The sequence below is a fragment of the Lactuca serriola genome, chromosome 7 (assembly GCF_051521515.1).
Source record: "Lactuca serriola cultivar US96UC23 chromosome 7, Lser_US96UC23_V15, whole genome shotgun sequence".
Classification (NCBI taxonomy): domain Eukaryota; kingdom Viridiplantae; phylum Streptophyta; class Magnoliopsida; order Asterales; family Asteraceae; genus Lactuca; species Lactuca serriola.
Window position 1 is genome coordinate 169127380 of NC_136414.1, and position 22994 is coordinate 169150373.

The 22994-nt window shown below is 34.9% G+C and overlaps 1 long non-coding RNA gene across 1 annotated transcript; it reads left to right on the plus strand.

Annotated features, from left to right (window-relative positions):
• Nucleotides 1–5926: 5926 nt before the first annotated feature.
• On the plus strand, nt 5927–8940 carry LOC145062180 (uncharacterized). Its single transcript, XR_013687473.1, has 4 exons — nt 5927–6757; nt 7094–7202; nt 7303–8168; nt 8542–8940. It is a non-coding gene; the product is annotated as an uncharacterized LOC145062180 (long non-coding RNA).
• The last annotated feature ends 14054 nt before the right edge of the window (nt 8941–22994 follow it).

Below are 22994 nucleotides of genomic sequence, written 5' to 3' on the forward strand. Positions count from 1 at the left end.
TGGGGATGATACTATGTGGCTCACGTCCATGGGATCTTATGGTTCTTCTTTGGAACCCCCTTGTATAATGGTCTAGTTGCAAAAGAAGCCCCTCATTTATTAAAATCATGTAGATAAATCCCCTTTAATATCATGGAGATTGCAAAGGCAAATAAGAAACCTTATAGAAATTCAGCAAAACTATCCATGCAAGGCTTACATATATGTGTAAAATTTGATAGGCAGTTTTAGGTTTTAGGTATAAAGCATTTGCATATTCACATAAAAGACATGTATATCCATGGAGAAGCCACATATATCTATATATAGATCTTGAAAAGTTAGCATGTTGTTTGTCAAAGCTAGTTGTTGCTTGCTTTAGACTAATGTGGATAATTAATAATTTTGAAAGTATTTAATGCTTTATTCTCTCTTGCCCCTCACTTAAGCCAATAACTAAATAAGTTTTATGTTGAAAAATGACTTGTACATGTAGAGTTAGAGCTAAAAAAAAGGAAGGTTTTTTTTTATGCCAATCCAAAACGAAGGCTATTTGGATTGTTGAAGATAACATCTTTTTTAAAATTGGTATAAACATGTAAAGGTTGGTGTCATCTACAACTTGATCAAAAAGGGTTAAATGTTTTTTTTTCTAAAGGAAAAGATAACTATAATTACATATTTATTCGATGACATATATCGACAAATTTATTATATTTTAGAGGCAAAACGGTATCTAAAAAATATTTGTTTGTCACCTTTTTGCAAAAAAAAAAAAAAAAGTTTCTAACTATGAAATTTATCATCTTTTCTGATTTTTTTTCTTGTTCTTTTTTATATGGTTTTTTTTTTCTTATTTGATCTTTTTTCTTCTTATTTTTTCAAATTTGTTTTGGATTGTTTCTTGCTTTTGGTTGATTTTTGTTTTGAATTTGAACATGGTCCTTATTTATTTTTGGAACATGACTTAAAGAAACAAAAACCATATTAGTTTTCTAGTCGTTATCAAACAAATACACATATATGCCAAAAGATAAAACATGGTATCAAGAAACAAGTACATGTCTCTATCAAAGTATCAATGTATTTTGAAAAATCATTACACCAAGAATCTTTGTCAATTGTCATCTATATATAAATGGTCTCATAATATGTTTTTTTAATCACTTTACATAATATTTATAACTAGATATGTGTTTGTTTTTAAAACTTTGTCATCTATAATGTTTGCATTTTGTTATTAGGTTGATACTTGTCTATTTAAAAAAATGGTTTGATCTTCGAGACTTTTGGGACGTATTTTTAACTAATAATATTGGTATCCTACCATAGGAATTACACAAACAAATTAGCTAGTAACATCTTTACATTTTTGGTAAGGGGGTTTATGTCAACTTCTGGTAACATGAGGGTCTAAGAAGCAATGGGTAATAATGTAAGGGCCCAACTGCTATATTGTCGCGTGTTATGTCTATCGATTTGTGTGAAGCAGTTGTTCTTATCGTGTGGGGCAGCACGTGGTTGTGGTTTTTATATGGCTAAATTTCTCAACCCACCTAAACCAACAAAAACAAATGCGTCCATTAATACCATTTTAGGATCCTTTTCTATAAAATATTAAAGTACTTATCCTTAGTTGATCTTGTTTGCTAAATTATCGTTCAAATTAGATACTGCAATCATAGGTATGAAACACTTCTTTATTAACGACAATATAATAAAAAGACAGTATTTGACAAAGGTAATTGTAAGTCTTTGTATAAAATTGTATAAAAAGACATCATATAAATACATACTTTTTGTAAAAAATAACTTAATAGTTTAATTATTATAGGTAGGACTTCGAAGAAACTTTTTTTTTTCAATAAACACTATCTTTTTTTTTTTGGACGACAAATATAATCAACTTTTAAACTACTCTTAATTTCACTAATGTCTTTAACAAGACGTGAACCCCGAGAAGCAACATCTGATATCACTGGGTAGAAGTTATTGACATTGTAAATTAGTATGAGCTATTGCAATTATTTCAACCCAAGAAGATGGCGAGTGAAGTTATTATGATGATAGGATGTTGGGTTCTTTGGTGATTTCATAACGATGTATGTTTTAATTTCAATCCTTAATAACAACGAGATCGTTTTTTATTCAACAATAGAGTATTTTTGTAGTATAATAATAGAAATAAAAAGACCAGTATATCTTGGGTTTTTTGGATTCAAAATCCAAATTGTAAGATTGTTCTAACTCTTTATTTATTTATTTATTTTTATTTTGTTTCAAAACCTAATTAAACCTAATTTTTAAGAAGGACTCAACGTCTCTTATTTCCACGTGTCTTTTGACTTAGTCCACGTCTTTTTGAATATATGGTCCGTTAGCATGACCTAGACAACTTTGGCGTGCCAGCCTTTTCTAACGCTCCCTTACCACCCTTGTTGGGGACTCTCCTGTCGGCCCGACCTGACGCTCCCTTGGTTGTCGCTCATTTGTCGGCCTTTCCTGGTGCACGCCCGCCCGCCTTGCTTAGGGCGCGCCTGCCAGCCTCGCCCGACGCCTCCGAGCAGCCTTGCACAACTCCTTTGAATTGGGCTGACCCAAGGTGTGAATAACCATGCAAATTAGCTTGGTACACCCGATGTTACAAATCACCTAATCAATGTGCCAGTTGACCACACACGCTCCATTGATCTATGATTAACATCAAGCTACCCTTCGCCACACATTGTCAGTCCTAGATTAGTGTGTCGGTTAACCATACACGCTCCACTAACGACTTAACAAGGGTGCAAAGTGTAATTTTATGGATTAGCACCATTTTCACATTTTCCCTAAAAGTAATTAAGATTGAGAATTTAATAAAAGTTTAGTTACTTTATATTTATCATTATACTTTTAATGAGGGAGAATTAATATCCTATCATACATTTTCACCTAACGACCCTCCACCAGTCAAGGAAGCGGTGGGTGAGAGTGGACACCCATTAAACCACGATTTTATAGACAGTAACCTTATACCCCCCTTATAGACCGGCTTCATGAATGAGGCCTACTAACGGTAAGACTGACTTGTCTTATATATATATATATATATATATATATATATATATATATATAATTAAACTTATAATATTATAAAGTATAAGGGTTGAATTTTAACTTTTAAAACTCTAGGGTTTGGAATTAAAGTTTCATTAGTGACACTTTACAAATTCCAAAACTTGAGGGCAAGTTTTGAAACTTGTCAAAACTCTTCATTTCTATAACTTATGAGTTTAATTGCATTTTAATGGATGCGGCCTTTCATTTTCCATAACTTGAGGACAAGTTATGGAGGTAATTAAAAGCATTAAGATCAACATTTTAACTAACAAAAATTATCAAGTAATTTATCTATGATCTAGTTAAACTCATAACACAAGATAATTCACATCAACAATTTTACAATAAATTAGTCTAATCATATAAACTAATACAAATCTTGAAATTTTGACAATTATCTTCTAACTAGATGAGGATGATCAGTACTATATCAGAAAAAAAAAACAGATTTTATGATTCAAAACAGTTTGTGGTATTGATTCTAATCCAATTCTGGTTAAAAACCTCAAATTTCTACAACCAGAGCCTGCAACTCGTCGAGTGCATGAACTGACTCGTCGAGTTGCTCTGTTACTGAGTGGACTCGGCGAGTTCACTACTCAGATGCCAGAAAATTGGTTAAAAACCTCAAATTTCTACAACCAGAGCCTGCAACTCGTCGAGTGCATGGACTGACTCGTCGAGTTGCTCTGTTACTAAGTGGACTCGGCGAGTTCACTACTCAGATGCCAAAAAATTGATTTTTTCAACTTTGAAAATTAATAAGTATCAAGTATAACAAAAAACAACCCTAGGCTCTGAAACCACTGTTGGGTTTTGAGCACTATAACACTCCTATGGTGCACATGCAACCTAGATGCTTTGGATCTATGTTTTCTCTAATTATACATGCATATTTTCAATTTTCCAAAGCATACATCCTAACTAGCATACAAATTGACATTTGAGCAATACAACTAGTTAGATGACTTACCTCTTAGAAGGACTTGTAGTTCTTGACCTTTGAAAGCTTGAGCACCTCAAGAGGAGGCTTGAGAGAATAAGTTACTTAACACAAAATCAATACACACTCTCCAAGAATGTTGTGGCAACTCATATCACCGATTTTGGCTCTAGAGGATTTATTTATAGTGTGTCAAGTGCTAGGGTTACACCTTGTAAACCCTAATGACCTTTCATATTATTTAGGCTCCATAGGTTAAAACCTCCATGGAGTATCCATGGATTATGTAATTGGTTTATCACATCCTAAATAACATGGATCATTAGCCTACACTATAAGAATCATTAATTTACATAATCAATCCCTATATATTTAATTAGTCTCTTTTGATCATAATATTAATTCCAAATTAATTCTTGATCAATACTAATTAAATAATATGATTTCATATTAATATATTATACTTGTAATATATTAATAAATCATAAATAACTTATTCTCAAAAGTCCATCCTATTGCACTGGTGAAGACAACCCAAAATGACCATGTTATAATCGGGCCAAGTACATCTCAGTTATAGTTATGGGTTAAGCACCAAATCCAACAAACAAGACCTTTTAATCCATTTTCCATGTTGGCACCTTTTTATTTAGGCATATCCTACTTTACTGGAATGAATTTTGTTTGAATTTTAGGACCTAATTTTAGTAACTTTAAGGTTCTAACATGTTTATAATTCAATTTTACTTAATTTATTAAAAAGATCACAAATTTAACAAAAAGTCGCTAAAAGTCAATTGTCAACTTTTTTACAGCAACACAAATTTGTATGCCACCAAGTTTAAACTTTCATAACTCTTATTTATGACCTTCAAATGATTGATTTTGTGCACCTTCCTTGGTTACATGTTAGGCTCAAGAATCAAATTATTTGAATAATTATAACATGTCCGAGAACACTCTACCGATCAAGCTGCCACCTCCGATTACTCCTAACTCTTGTCTTTCTCTACACATCAACCCTTAACATATGCTTTCCACTCCTTTCCTAACCCAAAACGAAAAACATTTATCAACCGTTGCCGCCACAATCAATCTCAAAGTTGAAATGGCAAACCAACAGGCGGATCAACAAATGCTTCCATAATTGATTCATCTCGTTTTTGTTATGAAAAACTTTGTGTGTAAGATGGATCGAAGGGTTTGTTGGGTTCCGGATTCGAGGATATATTGGGTTCCTAATTTGATGGTGTAGGAAAGTTCACTATGTAGCTGCATATGTTTATTTGCAGGATAGTTTTTGTGTTGATTGATTTTCAGGTGTGTATGTGTATGTATAGATTGATTTATAAGGGTCTATTTGTGTGTGTATGTCTTGGTGGTGGGCATGAAAGATTTGTTATAGGTGGAAATGAAAGTGGTGGTTTTTGATTTGAGATCAAGGGAAGGATAGAAAAGTGGTATTTAACACTGAAATAATAAACTATGGATGTTGCTCAAGGGTGGTGGGGAAAGGAGGCTACATGTGAAGGTAGTGAGGCTGAAGTTTGTGGAGGGGAGGTATTCTTTGGTGAAGGGAAAGAGAAAGGTGAGGAGATAGGATTTGAAAGAAAAAAGGTAAGAGATATTTTTCTATTTTAGTATTTTTTTTTTTAATATTTAGAAAATTATTTAAAATCTATAGAAAAGGGGTAAATTAGTCTTTTTGGTTTGGATATGGAGCAAATCCACAATAAAACTATGCTAAAAGGACAAAATCTACAAGTTTTAAAGAGTTTTAAAGATTTGAACATTAACCACACATAAAATGAAAAGTAGAGGGACTATTTTTACAATTTTATGTTAGTTTATGCTTGAACCCAACAATAGTCCCATCCCCACGCTACGAGAAACCGTCAAACCTATGGATGGATTGAGGAAAAACCATGCATTGACTTTTTAATTTGCAGCACTCCTCACATCACATGATCTGTCGAAAACCATTTCTCTCAAATATTATGTTCTTTCTTTCAAATCTACATTATACCCACCTCCGAATTATCACGTTTTTATTGGCTATTAGGATTTTATTCCATTTTATCCTTGTTCTTCCTGAAAATATGTTAGGGAGCTAGAGCTTTGAATGTTTTGTGGGTGTTCAATCTGCTGTATTTATAGTTTTGGTATATCCGTTACTTGATTGTAAATCTGGTCTCAAATCATTGATAGTTTTTAGTAACTGATCATAATGGCTCTTCCGGAAATAGTCTTCACCAATTGGTGGTCATACGTATGACGTATATTTAAACTTTAGAGGTACCGATAATCGATATAGTTTCACTGAGCACCTTAATAAAGCCCTAGTGGATGCCAATTTCACTACCTTCTTTAGTGATGAAAAGATTGAAATAAAGGAAGGTCTGAAACCAGATCTCGAGAGTGCAATTAAAGCATCTAGGGCATCTGTTATCGTGTTGTCAAAGAATTTTGCTACTTCCGCATGTTTCCTTGAAGAATTGGTGCAGATCCTTGAACAACGTATGACATCCAATCATATTGTTGTTCCCATCTATTATCGTATTGAGCCCACCGAAGTCGAGAAGGTACATCGTACATTCCGAGAAGAGCTGGCTCGGATTTTACACGAGATGAAGTTTGTGACCGATACAAGTCAATGGGCTCTACAGATGGACAGAAAGGGAAAAGCGCTTGCACAACTTGCTGATTTAGGAGGGATACTAGTAAATGACGCAGGTAGCCACTTAATTTGTATTGCTTAACACGTGAAATTCATGTCAATATAATCTTATTCCATGCATTCCAATAGGTTTCTTCAAAATCATCATCATCACACACACACACACACACACACATATATATATATATATATATATATATATATATATATATATATATATTTGTAACGTAATTAATGTATAAAGGAGATAGCATACAGTTGATCATATAAGTTTTCAATTATGTGATCATCTAAATTATAGAGAATTAACTTATTTATTTAGATCGGATCATTTGGATAAATTAAATCTCCAAAACTAGTATGTTAATTTTATGGTTCTTACTAAAATCAAGTCTTACGCGAGAAGCAGAGGTTATTCAAGACATTGTTAAGGACCTCAAGAATAGATTATACATATCTTCAAGGAGTCCTCTGCCACAAGACCAGGAATTTTATCCAGAGGTTAGTTCCTGAAATTGTATATATAATATAACTAAGGTATGTTTGTTAGTGCCCGATTCGATATTAATTACTCCAGTTGGTCATGTCTCACATGAAGCAGCCAAACCACTCCGAAATCCCCCTACAAGCCATAAAGAATTGTACCCAAGACTTCAATGAAAGAAATTTCATTGGAAAAGGTGGATACGGAAGAGTCTACAAGGGAATCCTCACCTAGAGGGATCATGTAAACAAGCTAGTCGTTGTAAAACGGCTAGAGATCGATAATAATCAAGGTAACAAAGAGTTCCAAACCGAGTTCACAATGCTTTCACAATATCAACATCACAACATTGTAACCCTTATTGGGTTTTGTGATGTTAACAATGAAAGCCTCGACACCTATTTGCTTAACCCTTCCTCTCAACTTTCATGGCTACAACTCCTCAAAATATGCATCGACGTTGCTTTTGCATTGGACTATCTTCATAATCATGTTGCACAAAAACACAGAATAATACATCGCAATATTAAAAGTGCAAATATTTTGTTGGATGAAAATTTGAATGCAAAACTTGCGGATTTTGGGTTGGCTAAGATAGGATTAGCTAATCAACAAAATAGTTTTGTGATAACTAATATTGCGGGGACATATGGTTACATGGACCCACAATATGGAAGAACAGGGTTTTTAACAAAAGAATCGGATGTTTATTCTTTTGGTGTGGTTTTGTTTGAAGTTTTGTGTGGAAGGGTGGTGTGTGTAGATTACAATGATGAGCGGAAATTTCTCTTTCATTATGCTCCAACTTGCTACAAAACGGTGATATGGAAAAGATTGTTGATCAAAGAATAAGGAAAGACATCAATCCAATAACGTTGCTCAAATTTACAGCTACTGCTTATCAATGCTTGCAAGAAACTCGGGAACACCGGCCTACAATTGCTGAGGTTGTGTTCCAACTAAAGGAGGCAATGGAAATTCAAGTAAGTATATATATGAATCGAACATCATTCTTATCAAAGTTTCAATGTCGTTTTGTATGAAATCAAATCCATCAATATGGACATGTTTTAAGGAAAAAAAATTAGGATTATCTACACAGAAGTAGATGACTTACTGACTATGTAACTTGTAGATTATAATCCTTGTTCATTTCATCCCCTTGTGTTTTTCGCCTTCTTCCAAACTTTCACTTCGTGTTTTTGTTTTTGCATTGTGTGTGTTCCCTTTTACTTTTGTACACTATGCTGTGTAATCTTTTTACTCTTTATTGCGCTTTTTTTTCAAAAGCAACTATATTTAAGTGTACTTGCAATAGAAAAGTTGTATACTATGTAACTCATGTTCCTAATACAGGATCAAGGCATGTGAATGTTACTTGTTGACAAGCTTTGTTAAAATGGGTTTAGTTCACCGATGCAAGACAGCATGAACATGTCCGAGGAGCAAATATTCATTCATTTTCGCTTTAGGGTTAGAGTTCCACCCAAGACTTACAATTGTCTAGCCTCTATTTAAAAACTTGTTATATATTTATCAGGAGGCTGCTTGGTATTGAAAGTTGACATTATGGTTTGCTCAAAATCTGCTGCGTTGTTTTCTCATTCAGGTTGTATCTTTCTTTGTTTAGTGTTTATAACTAGATTTGTTGAGTTTTAAATTTGTTTCCAGAAAACAACCATGGGATGCTCAAAATAGGAAAAAAAAATGAAAAAAAAAGAGACTAATCATTTAAGAGGGTCTTTGAATAAATTTGCTGTTAGAAATCAAAATATTAGTGATAATAATCTGATTGATAATTCTTATATTCCACCAAGTGCATCTTGTGATTCAGTTGATAATGCTAATGATTTTGAAAAAAAAAGATTTTAAATCTATATTTGTTTTTTTATTTAATGGTTCCAAATTAGTTTCTTTAGTTGATGATGAATTAAAAAATATTGTTTAAATCTTGAGTCCAACTTGACAAATGGAGAAAAATGTGAGATTGATGAAAATGATTTATTGATTGAGTTACAAATTTTACAGAAAATGTTGCCGAATGAAACATACAAGAAGAATGAATATATTTTTTAATGTTTGTGTTGCATATAGGATATTGTTGAAGGTGACGGTTACAATTGTTTTTGCGGAAAGAAGTTTTTCAAAACTGAAGCTCATCAAATCGTACCTTAGAAGTATTATGATTTAAGAAAGATTGAACCATTAGCAATTTTAAGTTTTGAAAGTGACATTTTACAAATTAATGATTATTGTAAACTTCAAAAAAATGCTCGATAACATTGTTTTAGGTGATTTTTGTAGGTTTTACTCATATTGTTTGTTTGATTATAAAATGTACTGCACTTTGGATTTTCTATTTTTTTCATATATAAGGGCATAAAATTTTTTATCTCGCCCCGGGTAGTAAAAAGCAATGGACCGGGCCTGCACATCAAATCGTATCTTAGAAGTATTATGATTCAAGAAAGATTGAACCATTAGCAATTTTAAGTTTTGAAAGTGACATTTTACAAATTATTGATTATTGTAAACTTCAAAAAATGCTCGATAACATTGTTTTAGGTGATTTTTGTAGGTTTTACTTATATTGTTTGTTTGATTATAAAATTTACTGCACTTTGGATTTCTAGTTTTTTTTTCATATATAAGGGCATAAAAATTCTTATCTCGCCCCGAGTAGTAAAAAGCAATGGACCGGCCCTGGATGCAGAGTTGTGTTGATGGACCAAAATATCCAGTAACAAATGTCCATCTCCGACAGCACTTTGGCCTTGTTCTCTGGCTTCGGTTTCGCTCATCTCTAATATCCTTTTAGCAGTTTCAGTAAGATCTGGAAATTGTTCATAGGCATTTGCTGTTGCCCTAGGTTTAACTGCGCTCGGTACCAGAATTCCTCTAAGAACCAGAGCTAATTTAGGCATGGCTTGTGGTACAGTCTTCATGAACCTCAAATGAGTTGTAGTTTTGTTTTGACTTCCTATTACAATAGAGAACGGATTTACCATAACCAGCTGCTTAGAAATCAAACTTATCATCTTGATAGATTAGGCTGCAAGAAATCGTAAGAATCAGACGGAAAAGCGAGATTGATAGATAAACGAAAAAAAGGCGTACACATCAAATCAATAAAGTAACGAGATCTTAATCATAGAGGAGTTTGATTAATGGATTTCCTATTAGGCTCATTATATCCGATTGGAACAACGCTTAGACCAGTAGAAAAATGGAAAGAAAAAAAGTGAAAGAAATCATTCTCCTCCATTATAGAACCACAAGAAACGGAAACATTTTGGAACAAAACTTAAAGGATTTTCGGGAAAACCGCGGATATCTATTGCATTTAAGTAATTAAAAAAACATTTTCAACATTCAAAAAACATTGATATAAAAAGGATGAAATAAAAATGAACATAACCTGTCCAGAAGAAGATGATCGCAGTAGAGACAGAGAGAGCTGTTAACTCCAATAGGCGTGCGCCGATTTAGAATACAGAAAGGAAACTTGTAAGAGAATTGGGATCTTCTAGATTTTTCTGTTAGAAGAGTGTGTGTGACTGAGTAAGGAGAGGTGTGTCAGGAAAAAAGAGGATAGTGCATGACAATTTGCAGAGTTAATTTTATAAAATTTTGAAATCCATCCGTATTTTTTTTTCTATTTACTTTTATTCTTTTTTATTCTTTTAATATTTTTGATATATATATATATATATATATATATATATATATATATATCGGTTAGTTCCCATTAAATCAAAACAGCAAATTATAGTTAAAACAAAATAGACATACAAGGAAAAAAAAAAAAAACCGAGGGTTAGAGATAAAATGTGTAAATAAATAACTAAATTTAAGATCATCTGTTCTACCCACCACTAATCATTATAGTGGTGGGTGTCATATCATCACCACTAGGGGTGAGCAAAAACCGAACCTCAAACCTCAAACCCGAAAAAACCGCATAAACCAAAACCGAAAAACCGAAACCGAAATGAAAACCAACGGTGCGGTTTTTAGTTTTGCAAAAACCGAAAATGTTCAGTGCGGTGCGGTTTCTAGTCTTGCAAGAACCGCAAAAACCGAACCGCACCACACACACACACACACACACACACACACATATATATATATATATATATATATATATATATATATATTAAGTATTGATATTTGTAAGAATGAAGAATTCATGACAATTAAAATTTCTATAAATGTAACTTTCTATCTTATTAGAGGATGATTTTATATTTTTAAGTATACATATACTGATATTTACAAAAACAAATAATGTTTATTACATTTTTAATAATTAAATATGAAGAGTACTAGTGATGATAGTATCATTTTTATAACTACATTAATTGATATTATCGTGTGTATCTGCGAAACAAATATTATATTTAATTCATATTATATTCAAGTATTAGAAGCATGTTGGATGAGTGGTTATGTCATTTGATTTCAAACCAAGATGTGGTGGTATTAGTTCATCTTTAAGATATCATTTGGGCTTAAATTTTTTCAGCATTACAAGAGTATCATCGATCGCCTTTGAGATAAAACATTCATCATTCTCATATTTTATATAATAGAATCAATTTGACGCTCCTCATCTCTATATAAAGTTTTTCAAGAAATAATTAACACTCCTCATCTGAGTCAATGTAACTCATTGAGTTACTGAGTTTTAGTAAATAGGCAAAACAAAAACCAAATTAAAAAATTGACAAAAAACCGCAAAAAAAACCGAACCACAAAAAACCGCATAAAAACCGAATGGTGGGTTTCTAAATTTCAAAAAACCGAAGTTGCGGTTTTTGGTTCGGTTTTGGCCAAAAACCGCACCAAACCGCACCATGCTCTACTCTAATCGCCACTAACAACCACTAAACATAAGGGTTACCTACCACTAAACACAACACTTCACTTTATTTTTTTAATTAAAATTAAATAAAAAATACATAAAAACCATATAGTTTTTTTTTAAATACTAGTTTTTCATTAAGTTTAAATACCAAATTACATTAAATAAAAAGTATATTAATTAAAATAAAAAAATAAAAATAACATTAAAAATAAAAATAACACTAAAAATAAATTTTACATAATTAAAATTAAAAAAAATTAAAAATAACATTAAAAATAAAAAACCTAAAAATACCAAGCATAACTAAAATAAACTACCACCTATTCCTACGTCGGGTTCGAACCACTCTTTCATCGAGAAAAAAAGCTCTAAATCTTCGTCGTCGAGGTCATCCGTTTTCATTTTCAAGATTTCCATATCGGTTTTTGTTTGAAGCGTCGTTTTGTGCCTCTTGAAACAATATTTGCGCTTCAATATTTTTTGTTCTACCCGACTCATAATATCGCTCTTGTTCTCTTGAACTTGTACATATCGATCAAATTTCTCTCCAAAATGATCCTTAACACTAGATCTCGTAGACGTCGAACCCGATTTTTTTTGTTTTATTTTTCTTCCAACGAGCATACGAAGAGTGTAACATCCCAAATTTCGATGCCAAAAATTTTGTTTTTAATTAAGTAATTCATAAGACATTTTACCAAAACATTGTCAATATTACATCAGGTTATAAAAACCATAATGTTGCTTGTACCTGCTGTTACCTACCGTAGGGTTCTACACTACGATATATTGCTCTGATGTTTTTACAGGCAACAGAAGGAAGAGCTACAGAAGCAAGACTAAGAACTAGCTCGGCTTAAGGATTAGCTAGCTAGGACTCTTTCTGTATATTCGAGACTTTATCCCTCGGTTCTAAGTGCAAGGCTTCCTTAGCTGCGGTAACCCTGCTATGCAGGAATTCTTACAGTTATCTCAAATCTAAGCTTGGAACGACGAACCGGGTGTCGTGTCCCAAACCATATCATCAGAAGTAATGAAAATCAGAGTACAATCCCAGAAACTCAATGCGGAAACCATGTGTGTGATGCGCTGCTACCCCGCCGACTCCTTCCCTTTAGACTAAGAGGTACCTGAATCCATAACTAAAACTGTAAGCACGAAGCTTAGTAAGTTCCCCAACCATACCCATACCAAAATAATACATGACCCTCGGTATCCTTCAACCGGTAACTATCAAGCATAACCGGGATTTGGACTCCCCCTCGGTATCTTTCAACCGGTAACCAGGAACTACCTTCCCCTTCAGTATCTTTCAACCGGTATCTAGGAATTATCCTCCCATTCGGTATCTTTCAACCGGTAACCAGGGATTATTTCATCCCTCCTACTGCTAACACATAATAAATACAATAAGCATATCAATCATAACCATGTCAATCACAGTAAGCATAACACATATCAAGTCCTAGATAATTATCACAAAGACAATCATCTAACCAATACTCTTACTTATAGGCCGGCATTGTGGTTGTAGACTCACCCCTACTAGGAGAAGACTCACCTTAAAGTTGTGTAGTGTCCGAACTATCCTCGGTGTGAAAATCGACTCTCCTCGACTCCTTAATCCTTACACGACAACCCCATCCACGTTATCAACTTGCACTTGTAACCCTAACCAGGGTCAGCTCAAATCCGGTCAAAGTCAACTTTGGTCAAAGTCAACTTTGGTCAAAGTCACATACAGTTGACTTGACTCGCCGAGTTGGTCTACCAACTCGTCGAGTCCATACTTCTCTAAACCAAATCAATCCCCGTTTCTACTCGTCGAGTCTAGCAAGAACTCGATGGGTTCTTCTTCAATCATACCATTGGGACCATCTGTAACGCCCGCAGATCCGGGCTAGTCAATTTAGTGTCAATGAGCGTCAAAAATGAGTTTTTTTATGAAAGATTATTTAGAAAAAATCATCTTAACCAAGTTTTAGAATACATCTCAAGGGTTCCGTATATATAAAGAACGCCGAAATCCGAGTTATAACGAAGAAGTTATGACTCGTCGAAGTTTTACGGCTAAACCGGCACGACACCGGTAATCGTAAAAAGTGAATTTACGATAAAATACTTTTTAACCTTAGCGATCAAAATGAAAGATGTAGTATATTCTAAACCGAGAGTGTGCATAAAAAGAACGTCCAAATCTGACTTCGTATGAGGAAGTTATGATTTTTCTAAGATTTAGCATAGCAGTGCACAGCCCGAAATCTGAATTTTAGATCGGTCGATTTTTAGCCAAAATAATTTAAACGAGAAATGAAGATATAATAGGAGTTAAAAAATAAAAATACAGTCGAAAACGGAGCTCGTATGCGAAAGATATGGACGAAGCTTATTCCTTACTCTTCGAGCGTGTCAAATTCAATACAGTTTTGTAAATCTGAGATAGAGTGAGAATTAGCTGACATGATCTAAATGAAAGTTGTAGTACTTGTAAATACCAACGCGTGGATATAAATAATGTAGAAAACGGAGCTTGTACGCAGAAGATACGGAAGAAGCTTAGAGACTACTTTACTATAAAACTCATATAAATAAAGGGTCAACTCCTCATATTTTCTTCACACCATAAGCCTTTCTTTCTCTCTCTAACTTCTCTCTAGCCTCCCTAAACCCCTCCCAAGTCTAGGGAACCTCCTTAGAACGAGAAGAAAGCCCCGGAGTGCCCGACGGCTCCGAGAAGAAAAGCTTTCGGCTCGGAAACGCTACTCCAGCGAAGCCCGGTTTTTAATAAAAACCCACTGTAAGTGAGCTACGCCTATACTATATTTAATATAATTTTTATTTAATTATAGTAACATTATTAGGACCTTAAAATAATTATTTGGGTTATTATTATGAGTTATATTGAGTGTTATTTAACGCTTATATAATAGTAATAATAGCTAAACTATTAATTAGTCGCGATTAACGTTAAAAACTAAACCGTAGTGGTATTGATACTAGGTTTTGTCGAGGAAAATTGTTTTGAGATAACGAAGTGTTGTTTGAGTTCGGAATCACCACCTAATCAAGTGAGTGCATAGTTACTTTCATCTTACACATTGATATGAAGTATTTTATATAAATTACGTGTTATGTGTGCATATTATCTGAATACTTGTTGTCTATGTTGGATGAACGATTTTATACATGTTTTAAATGATTTAAACTGTATATGTATTTTATATCTACAATAATGTTGGGGTAAAACATGGGTACATGTAATAGATGGAATATGAGTTAGATGATGAGTTGAGAGGTGTTATAGACCACGGGGTGAGGGTGAGAGGTGGACGATGTGAGAAGCCTTTTCCCAAACGATGGCCCCGTCATTCAGCAGAGTATGGATGACAACCACGGACTATTCTAGACAGTCCATTGGAACACTAGCAGACTCGCAACCTGTAGGTGTTGTGAACGATGTGTTCACCCGGTGTACTCTAAACCTAGGTGATCATGCATACATGATGCCTAAACCCTGGTGATCATGCAGACTTGATGCCTAAACCCTGGTGACTATGCATACTTAGTGCCCGTTGTGTAAACCGTGGCAACGATGGACTTTGTGCCGATTCCTTTGGATGATCCTTAGGAATGAGTGAACAAGAAATAGCTGATTCTTAGGGTAGAATCCTTAAGAATAAATAAGATAATGAGGATGGGTAATTGGGTTGATTGCTTAATTGTTTAAACATAATAATTATATTATTGTGGGTTGAAAACCCTATGTACTCACCAGGTTTCCCAACCTGACCCACTCAGTTTATTTATATCACAAGTGTTGTTATGATGTCACATTACACTGAGAGATTAAGGAGATGTAAATCACTAGCGATAATGAATGTAAGTTCTGTTTATGCTTATGTTTCTGTATTGACGATGACATCCCAAATGTTTTAAAATGAATAAAAATACTTTTCCTCAGAAATGCTTTGATAACTTATTATCATGTTTTACTGGGAACAAATTCCGCAACGTTTTTACTAAAAAAGATACTTTGATTTTTATAAAGCATAAAAAAAATCGGTCTTTTCTGGCCGTAAAAATGGGGATGTCACAGTTGGTATCAGAGCATTAGTTTAAGTGAACTAGGAATATGGATTTATTTCTAGACTTAAACTTAGAATGCTAAGCAATGATTGTGAGGAGTGTGTCTAATAGATTTAGGTAATACACCTGAATAGACACAAGCACTAGCTTATTTTAGAAATGATGTCTAAATTGCTTTTACGTGATAAATGATTTGTTATGCTTTATGCTATAGTTTGATCGGATCTATGGTCTGCTGCCGACCGGATCTGGAAACCTTATGTGTTCAGGATTCTAAGCGTATGATAACGATATTAGAACTAGCATGTAACGTTTCAGAGTAATAAGGAGATTTATACGTCTATCATAAATAAGATCTTTCTTATCTTAAATTCTCGTCTCGGTACACCGAACATCTGCTTGGGTGTACAAAACAAAAGGAAGATGACAACCTGAGCCTAAGAATGTGATGGGTCATGCATCGGTCGTTGCGCCTGCACCTGAACCTATCACAATGGCAGAAGTTCAGGAAGTGATGCGAACCATGATAGAATAATAAAATAGAGGAAATGAGATGGATTACGATAGTGAATGATACCTATAAGAAGATATCATAAGAGAGGTATCTTGCCTTTAGAATACGTCTGATAAAATAGTAGTGCGTCTAGAGAAGTACGGTACATCCGAATGTACACATTTGATTGGTGGGATGATAGAACGATTGGTGTAATTCCTAAAGTTTTCCTTGTTGGATATAGTGTCTAAGTCCATAACTATATTTGGTATGTACTTGACCCGACCCGGCATGGTCCATTTGGGTTGCACTTCACCCGAACAATTTATGGATAATCTTTTGAGAATAGTACAAGTTATGATTTATTAATATATTATAAGTTCTAATATATTAATATAAGATCATATTATTTAATTAGTATTGATCTATAATTAATCTAGGATTATCTTAGAGGTCAAAGATATTACTAATTAAATATGGACTTCTATATTTATATAGTGTGGGCTAATGCTTATTTGGAATGGGCTAGGCTTACATGGAAAGTCCATGGATACTCCATGGAGCTTTAACCCATGGATCTCATGGAAATGAAGAGACATGGGTATTAGGGTTTACATGGATGTAACCCTAATCCACCACACTATATAAAGGAGGCTTTCGTTCTTGAAATCACACTAGTTGATGTGAGTAAAGCAAGAGGGCCGATTTCAAGATAGTAGTGACTATTCTCTCAAAGTTCCAAGTTTGTGGTGATTTGTGATTTCCATTTGAGGCATCCACACTATTGGTGCTAGGCTCTAAAACTCCAAGCAATCAACTACTACTACAAGGTAAGTATTTCTACTAGCTTTATTTGATTCATGTTCCCCATGCCATGCTAGTTAGGATATGAACCTTGGAAAAATAATTATTTGCATGTATCTTAGACAAACATAGATCCAAGGTTTATTAGGGTTGCATGTACACTTAGGAAGTGTTAGAATGCTCAAAACCCATCAGTGGTATCAGAGCCTAGGCTTGTTTGTTTGATACTTGATGCAAATATTGGAAAAAAGTCGAAAAACTTGTTGTCTGCCTGATGAACTCGCCGAGTCCATGGGGGGACTCGCCGAGTTCATGTGAATCTTCAACCTACTCGCCGAGTAGGTTCATGCACTCGGCGAGTAGAAGCCTCAGAGTGCAGATTTTCGACTTTAGTTGCTGGAAATGGACTAGAAACATTACCCTAAATTGTTTTGGTACTTGAAAACTTGTTTTAGATGGTGTAATGTCTTTTCTAATCCATTTACAACAACTTGTTATCAAAATTACAAAGTTTTATGTGTAATTTTTTATTCATGAAAGTGTTCATATTCATGTTCTTGATCTTATGATGTTTAGATGATCATAGGAATTATTTGTAACCTTTGTGGTAGTTTAATTCTTGATCATAATGTGTTTTAATGGAGTCCATAACTTGTCCTCAAGTTATGGAAAACCAAGAGTCACACTTGAATTAAAACCATTAAAAGAACACAAGAGTTAGAAAAATGAAGAGTCTTCATTTTTATTACTCTATTTAACTCATAAGTTACAAGAAATGAAAAGTTTTGAAAGTTTACAAAAGTTGCCCTCAAGTTTTGGAACAAGTAAAGTCATATTGAAAACTTTAGTTCCAACCCTTAGAATTTTAAAAGTTAAAATTCAACCCTTATACTTATAATATTATAAGTTAATAGTAATATATATGTATAAGATTAAATTCGTCTTATCGCTAGTACGCCTCATTCACGAAGCTAGTCTATAAGGTGGGTATAAGGTTGTTGCCTATAAAATGGCAACTTAATGGGTGTCCACTCTCACCCACCGCTTGTTTGACTGGTGGAGAGTCGTTAGCCGAACGGGTAAGACAAGGACTTATAAATTCTCATTAAAAGTATGACGAATATTATAAAGTAACTAAATGTTTTATTAAATTCCCAATCTTATTTACTTTAGGAAAAATGTGAATAAGGTGTTAATCCATGAAATTACACTTTACACTTTGTCTAAGTCGTTAGTGGAGCGTGTGTGGTTAACCGGCACACTAACTTGGACTTAACAAGGTAGGTAAAGGGTGAATTAATATTTATCATAGTATTGATGGAGCGTGTGTGGTTAACCGGCACATCGATTGAGGGGTAATTTATTAAGGGTACCAAGTAATTTGCATGGTTACTTCACACCTCGTTTTGTGATCCTCGGCATCCCAGTCACAAAACTTGGAGGGCACACTCGAGATTGAAACATGCCTTTGAAAAGTTCATTGAATCTCAAAAGAATCTAGGAGTTTCTAAAAAAACCAAATTAAATATTTTTTAATATTTCGGATTTGGTGGAAATTGGTGAATCGTCATTCACCTACCTTTCAAATATGTTATTACTTAGATTACGGCATACCTCTTCTAAGTATAATATATTGTGATTGGGTCCTAGCCTTAATACTACATTTGGGTGTTTTATTAAGGAATATCTTTATATCTAAACTAATCCTTCTTTCTTCTCTTATCAGATGTCTGCAAACAACGTTGCTTCTGACTCTAATCCTAGTGGCTCCTTTTCTCTTATGAACTTGTGTGGGAAAGTCACTTTTGATGGAACCAACTTTAATGAATGGATCAGAAACATCCGAATGATTACTCGCTACGAGGACAAGGAATATGTCCTCGATAAGGAGCTTAAGGAGATTGATGAGACAGTTGCTACTCCTCAAGAGATCGCTGAGTTTAGGGCACATGAAAGGGATGCCACCAAAGTGGCATGCATCATGATGGCCACTATGACCACAGATCTCCAAAAATCCTATGAAGATTTCTACCCCTATGAGATGCACCAAGACTTGATGGAAAGATACCATCAAAGTGCTCGTTAAGAGAGGTATGAAATCATCTCCTCCATGATAACAACCCGTATGAAATATGGTGAACCCATCACAGGCCACATGCAGAAAATGCAAAGATTTGTGGACCGTTTGCTGAAGCTAAATGTGAACTTCCCTGAGGAGCTTGCAATAGATATCATTTTGCACTCCTTACCTTCATGTTATGATCAATTCCGCATGACATACCACATGAACAAGGAAGAGGTCACACTCAGCAAACTTCAAGGACTCTTAAAGACCGCAGAAATTGGTCTTAAGGGTAAGGTGATTGTTACTCCTACTCCTACCAACACCACCCCTGTCTTGGCAATCAGGAAAGGATGAGGGAAGAAGAGAAAGAGTTCTTCGAAGGGTACCAAGGTTAGGACCCTTGATGGCTCTTCTTCAAGTGGAACCAAGAAAGGTTTCATCACTCCTTCTTCTGACCCAAAAGAGGTTGAATGCTTCTATTGCCATGAAAAGGCTCATTGGAAGCGGAACTGCCCAAAGTACCAGCAAGATGTGAAGGATGGGAAAGTTAAACCCAACCATGCAGGTATTTACACTATCATTTCTAATAACTCACCCAATTCTAACTCTTGGGTCCTTGATACCGGTTGTGGTATTCATATTTGTTGTGACTTGAAGGGACTAAGAAGAAGTGAGAATGTGGAGCAAGGAAGGATAAACTTAATCATGGGGAATAGGAAAGTTACACCTGTCACCAAGATTGGACTTTATACTTTGTCGCTAAGTAGTAGATTAAGTTGAGATTTGAATAAATGTTGTTACTCGCCAGAAATGGCAAGAAATATTATTTCCTTTCATGCATTGTATAAACAAGGGTTTACCTTTTCATTTAATAATGAAGTTGGTTCTATTGATGCTTTCTTTAATAATGTTCTTTATTTTAAAGCATTACCTTGTGATGGTGTGTATGAAGCCGTGTCTATTATAGATAACTTAGGAAATAATGTGATGTGTATTGATTCTATTAATAATAATAACTTGGATAAAGCATCATTATGGCATTGTCGTCTTGGACATATAAGCAAGAAACGCATAGGCCAACTCCAAAAGGATGGAGTCTTGGAGTCGTTTGACCTAAAGTCAGATGATAGTTGGGAATCATGCTTACATGGAAAAATGACAAAGTCACCCTTCACAGGCTCTTGTGAGAGGGGTGAAGGTTTGTTGGACCTTGTACACACGGATGTGTGTGGACCATTCAAACATGCCACAAGGGATGCTAATCGTTATTTTTTGACTTTTACTGATGATTACAGTAGATATGGATATGTCTACTTAATCAAGCATAAGTCAGAGACTTTCGAAAGGTTTAAGGAATTTAAACAGGAAGTCGAGAATCAATTGGGCAGGAACATTAAGATGCTTCGATCCGATCGAGGTGGTGAGTATCTTAGTTCAGAGTTCCTCGACTATCTTAGGGAATGTGGGATTATCTCACAGTTGATACCTCCCAGGACACCACAGTTGAATGGTGTAGCTGAGAGGCGTAATCGAACCTTGTTGGATATGGTTCGTTCCATGATGAGTCGAGCTTCGCTACCGATCTCATTTTGGGGGTATGCCTTAGAGACTGCCCCCCATATCCTTAATCTAGTCCCTACAAAGAAAGTTGCCAAAACTCCTCACGAGATGTGGACTGGTAAAGTACTTAAACTAGACCACATCAAGATTTGGGGTTGCGAGGCTTTTGTGAGGCGCGAGACTCATGACAAGCTAGAACCCCGAAGCGAGAGGTGTATTTTCATCGGCTACCCACAAAGATCCTTTGGTTACCTCTTCTACAGACCTAGTGATAATGTGGTCTTTGTAGCAAGAAGAGGAGTCTTTCGTGAGAGAGAGTTTATAAGCCAAGGAGACAGTGGGAGGCAAATTAATCTTGAAAATTCAAGAGTCAAGTGGTGAAGGAACTTCAAACGCTAGCCCTCAAATTGAGGAGGAAACTCCTGTTGAGCCAATTGATGAGTTTGTACCTCTGAGACTGTCACACCCCCGAACCAGACGGCGGAAACGTCCGGGGGCTGTCGTGACTCAATTGAATACCATAACATTGAATATATATGAAACATAACAACATTCGTCACCATTCATCAACATAGTACAACCAGTAGTGTTTACATATCATACATTGTTTAAATATTACATTCCCCAAAAATTAATTTGTTCAATTCATACAAAAATAAACTGCAACCGTCACTAAATATGATTTCCCTTGATTCACTGGTCCCCTGAGAATACAAGTATTTTGAAAAACGTCAACATATGAAATGTTGGTGAGTTCATAAGTAGTGTTTGAAATCGAATGTTTGTATTGTTTGAAAAACCACCAGAAAATCCGATATTTTCTGAAAAGATAAGCTTTTGAAAACATTTGTGAAGATCCATAGGTATGCTTGTTTGTTTCTATACTTGTAAAAAAAATGTTCATTGAAAATGTATGCATTTCAAATTTGTAAGTATTGAAAACCCTAGGAAAACCCGATGTTCTCCTAGTTCCTTGAATTACGTGATGTTACATTGAAACCATTGCATAGCGTATAGTGTCAGTCCCAGGCGACGTTGGAAGGTTCTCGAGCAGGATTATTTACTACAAACCCGCGTTACACAAACGCCCAGTTTATAGTTATACTAACGACTCCGAAGGCGTCGTCAGTACTAATCGCGTTATCCAATCGCCCTGACTAGGTGTAGTCCCACATCCGAAGAGAAAGAGGTCACGAAGACCCCGGTAACTCCATTAGCCGGTTGGGGATAAAATGTACGAGGGGTCCCCGACCCGCCTCGCATGAAATGTAGACTTTACTAGCAATACCAAAGGACCCTTGGGGACCGGTGGTATACAAGCCATTGAAAGTCCATTTACGTTGTGTCGGATCGGTAAAACCCAACACACCGTAAAAAAAATGTCTTCGGGCCTTAAGATCAGGTCATTGGGCTAGCTAGGCTCAACGAACAAGATTTTACACTTGTGGGGCCCAAAGATGGTGCGTAGACGTCTGTGCACACTCGCATGTATATGTATTACCAAACGTTACTTGTATGAATCGTAGTGTCGTAGTGTTAGTAGTTGTAGATTTCTATTGGCTCGAGACCGAGCCAATTCGTTTAACAACGACTTTTGGGTATTGTAATGTGTTGTATTTCGTCGATAGTCGCGGTGCCATTATTTGATCAAATTGTGTACATTGAACTAGCCTTGAAATATTCCTGTTTTCAGCCCTTCATTATTTGTAAAATTTACATTTTCAACCCTTTTTATTAAATACTTCCCGGTTTGGTCCTTAAACTATTTTTCTTGACATTTTAACACCAAAAATTATTGAAATTAATATTTTTCAACATATTTTTCATAAAAACAGTTTAAGTCCTTAAAAATGCAGTTTTCTCGGTTTTAATCCCTTCTTTTCGCAACTTTGACAATTTTGGCCCAAATTGGAAAAGTTTTTGCAACTTTGGTC